We start from the raw sequence: 4762 nt of genomic DNA on the forward strand, positions 1-4762 counted from the left end.
TATTAAAAGATATTAAAACGATGAAGTTGACTCAGATTTTTGAAGGTACAGCTCATGAAGCAAAGGTCCACCAGCGTGGAGTAGGCTCGAAGTTCCTGCTCCACGCTGTGTGCAGCACAGAGCCATTGCTCTATGGACGGAGCAACGGCGCCGTGTAGCATCTTAGCTGTTTGCTCCGTGCATCACAGAGCTATTTCCCCTTTTTTTTTTTGTAGGATAGTTGATTTTAATTAGCTTTATTGTATAAACTTGAAGTGTGTATATAATGAGCTTTATGATATAAACTTGGAGTGTGTATTTGTTAATTCTTCCCGTTAAAAAACTCCATATGCCCAAATGGGGAAAAAAAATGTTTAGGGGGTTTGATTATCTCTTTCTTCCAATTCAATTTATATATTTTAACGGGGTGAATGAAGGTTTTTTCCTCCATCCAACATGAAACCTTCATGCTACATGGAGGTCATGGAGGTTCTTTCCAAACTTCCATGCTGAATGGAGGTTTATGGAGAAAACCTCCACAGTATTTGTTTTTTTTTTTCTCATTTATTTTTTTAAAATTTGTTTTGTTCATGTCCTAAATGTTTTTTTTTTCGATTTAAAATTCTTTTCTCTTCATGTTAAAACTTAATTTTTTGAATTTTAATTAAATAATATTTATATATTCTTTATTTAATTTTCTTAACTTTCTTTTATTTAATTTATTTAAATATTATTTAATCAAATTCTCATCATAAAGTAGCCAAAATTATCGTACAAAATCCAAGTTGTTACCTGCCGGATATAGATTTTCTACCCGTGAGTAGCACTCTTTGTTTTGGCCATAGTTTGAGTTGTAGAGATTCAATGAACATGATATTTGCACCGATAGGAAGATAACTCAAGTGGTAACAACTTAATTTTTGATTGAAAGTTCAAATTTGATGTACATCACATCTAAAAATTGGTATCAAGTTGTATGTTCTACCTGTCTTTAAGCTGGCAAAAACAAGTTGTATTATCCACATGTTGGATGTTCCTTTGCTTATAAAAGGGGACTTTGGTCAAGAGTTTGAGGGCATCAATTCCTCTTCATCATATTCTAGTTTCCTTCATTTTTTTTGTAACATTTTATTATGTACTTCTAAACCTTTAGCTAGAGTTAGGGGTGAAACTTTGATGAATGTTTAATATTGTCTTTGATCTTTCACTTTGTTCTTCAATATTCACTTTCTTACTTGGTTGAACTATATGTTCTACAAATGGTTTTGATTTGTTAAAGATTTTGATTTATTGTTGACAAAATTTTGGCTTAAATAATCTCCACATACCAACAACTTATTTTGACATATTCTTTTCAACAATTATCAAGAACTATCTTTTAGTATATTTGTGATCAATATTCTATTTTCCATATGAAATCACTCCATAATTGATTTTCAAATGAGTTAAATAAAATATCAAGAGTAATTTTTACTTATTTATCCAAAGTGAATCCCCGACACTCTAGTGTTCTTTTTCATCTTATTTTCACCAACTATTCACTATTTATAGACTAGTTTATTTCTTTCCATTTTCCTGTTATTCGACCTCGGACTTCCGAGTTTACTATTTGAGACAACCTGCACTTGGATTTACAACCTTAAAGTTGTAGCATAGATTTAATAATATTTTATTGAAAAAGATGTGATCGAAAAGAAGAAATGAAAAATGGATTAAAATTTTAATGTAGCCAACTAAATAATAAAACCAAATCCATTGGGAGTTCTCCCACCGGCCCCCTTCACGAGGCAGCAATCAGCTGAACTGGTCTTTCTTCCAAATATCATCCACTTACCCTTATCTTTTGCAGTCGTGAGATTTAAAATATGATTCAACCTTTCAATTATTTTGTACAAAATAAAAATCAAATAATTAACCTTAAAATTAGGAGGGGAGAAAAAAAAACAATCGAACTCGTGAAATCATTATGTTATTAAAATTAAATAAAAAAATGCAAAATTTGTCGTAACCTAAGAGAATTTCATAATTTCTCAATAGATCTTCGATTTCCTCTTTTATCAAAATCATTTATGAGCATTTGCGTATTAATCTCACGTGTGCACCACTTGACTTGCTCATTCTGTTTGAACAGAAATTTTAACAAAAACCATTACATGAACTACGTAAAAAGTAACAATAAGAATTCAAAGGATAATTAGCACAAAACGTCCCTACATTTTATATTTTGATATCTTCACAGCTATTTTCATATTTCATTGCCAAAACTATCATTTTCTTAAAAAAAAAAATGTAAAATGATAAATATATTCTCATATTTAAATAAAACAAAAAATTAAAAGAAAAACTTAAAAACAAATTACAATTATACTCTCAAATTAAAAAAAAAAAACTATAAATAAGTTCAAATAAATTACTAAAAGGATATTTAGTACAAAAAGGTCCCTACCTTTCCATACTATTGGGCCAAACATCCTTATCTTTCATTTACATTGGGAAAATCATCATTTTAATCTATTTTCTCAATTAAAAGCTGTAAAATGACAAATATACCGACATATTTAAATAAATAAAATAAAAAACAAGTTGCAACTATACTCCCAAAATTTTCAAAAAAATTACAAAATTTCAAATAAATAATTAAAGCAAGAAAGTGATTTTGGGTGTATAGTTGCAATTTGAAATTATTTCTTTTTTAATTATTTATTTGAAATTTATTTATACTTTTTTGAAAAATTTGGAAGTATAATTACAATTTGTTCTTTATTTTTGTTTATTTAAATATGAGGATATATTCACCATTTTATATCTTTTAATTGAGAAAATGGATGAAAATGATGATTTTCGTAATGAAATGTGAAAATAAGGGTGAAAATGTCAAAAAAATAAAAGTTAGGGACGTTTTACATAATAACACTGATAGGTTGGGACGTTTTGTGCTAATCACACTTTCCAATGAGTATAATTACAATTTGTTCTTTAAGTTTTCTTTTCTTTTCTTTTTTCTTTTATTTAAATAGGAAGATATATTTGTCATTTTATTTTTTTTTTAATTGAGAAAATGACTTTTTCACAATGAAAGGTGAAAATAAGGTTGGAAATGCTAAAAAATAGAAGGTCTGGATGTTTTGCACAATAATATTGAAAGGTAAGAACGTTTTGTATTAATTACACAAAACTCAAAACCCAAATTATCTTGATTTTATAAGAAAAAGGAAATAACCTGTTTTAATAGTTAGATATCATGTTAGTACCTACAAGTTTGATAACAACATTACAATTTTCTCTTTCATTGTATTCTTTGAAATTAACTTTTGTATTTTAGATAATTTCATCATTTTTAAAGATCTCTATATTTTTCGTGCATGTTTGACGAAGTTTAAAATTAAATTATAACTTAAGCTGATTACACACACTTTATATTTTCACATTTTAAATCCACAATTTATTACTCATTTTTGTCCACGTATTCTACGAGACCTGGTTCTTCAATCACAAAATAGCTCTTGGATCAAAATATCCCCAGAATTAAGAGTTGTATAGCAACATTACTCTTACTATTTTGCCATAAAAATTGAAAGCATTGCTACGTGGCATAGAAATGGAATCCTTCAAATATGTAACTAACAATGTTACAGGTACATAATTTTTTGACAGAAAAATCTTACTTACAACATATGGCATGGCATTATTGAAAGATGAAAAAAAGAAAAGAAAAAATCCAATCATGTATTACCACATCAATGTCGGTAGAAATTTTGTTAAAATTTTCATGTACTCATGGCTTTATTAACCCCTTGTTTGAGCTCCTTTTTTGTCATAAAAATGCATTTTGAATAGATTAAAAAATAAGCAAATGTTTTGAATTTGCGTGTAATATTATTTTATTGAAAAATATATGATTAAAATAATGTCAAAATACTATTTAAAAATATATTTTTATAAATAATGAGGCTCAAACAAGGGTTAAATAAGTAACATGAAAGTACTTTACAAGTCCTTCATGACGGTGTTTATCGTTCATGGCCATTCGAGCCCACAAATTGCCCCACACGCCATGGGAAGAATCTTCAAGTGCGTCCATCCAATGTCGAGGCGTCACTCGGCAGGTGGCCCACGCACCCTATCGGTCGCACCACTGTTGAGGATTCTCTCCACACCATGAAATCATTAGACCCTCGTGGACTCCCACAAAAAATCACCAAGTAACAACACAGATTTCTCGTCAACTTGTTCTAACAATTTAGAATTCGAAAAATAGTCAAATCCCACTTGTCTTCACTGTTCAGACTGCTAGGAAACTACTGGGATCGGTTGTTTTTTGTTTACAAAAAAGCAAGATCCGAACTCAAAGTATGCGTTGAATCAGATTTCGTCTTTTTCGGGGGCAATGAGGCCTGCCCATCACCGGAGAGCGCATTCCTAGATGAATTTCCGTCTGCCTGAGGATCTAGATCTGGCGTCGGACCCGTTTGACGCACCGGCGGGAAGTGTAGAAGAAATGGGATCGGAGGACGATCTGTTTTCTACTTACATGGATATGTAGAAGCTCGGTGCTGGGGGCTGATCTGGGATTAATGACTCTGTTTTCGACAATGTGGGTGGCGGAAGTGGTGGTTCTGGTGGTGGAGACGACGGCGGCAGTGAGGAGAAGTGTGGCGGTGGTGTTGCTAGGCCGAGGCATTGTAACTCGGTGGATAGTTCGAGTCTTGTGTTTTCTGAAAGTAGTATTGAAGCCAAGAAAGCCATGGCTCCTGATAAGCTTGCTGAGTTGTGGAGTATTGAT

The 4762-nt window shown here is 31.1% G+C and overlaps 1 pseudogene; it reads left to right on the top strand.

Annotated features, from left to right (window-relative positions):
• Positions 1 to 4026: 4026 nt before the first annotated feature.
• LOC111384670 overlaps positions 4027 to 4762 on the top strand; it is a 9551-nt pseudogene continuing 8815 nt past the window's right edge.

This window comes from Olea europaea, unplaced genomic scaffold, assembly GCF_002742605.1.
Source record: "Olea europaea var. sylvestris unplaced genomic scaffold, O_europaea_v1 scaffold2971, whole genome shotgun sequence".
Classification (NCBI taxonomy): Eukaryota; Viridiplantae; Streptophyta; class Magnoliopsida; order Lamiales; family Oleaceae; genus Olea; species Olea europaea.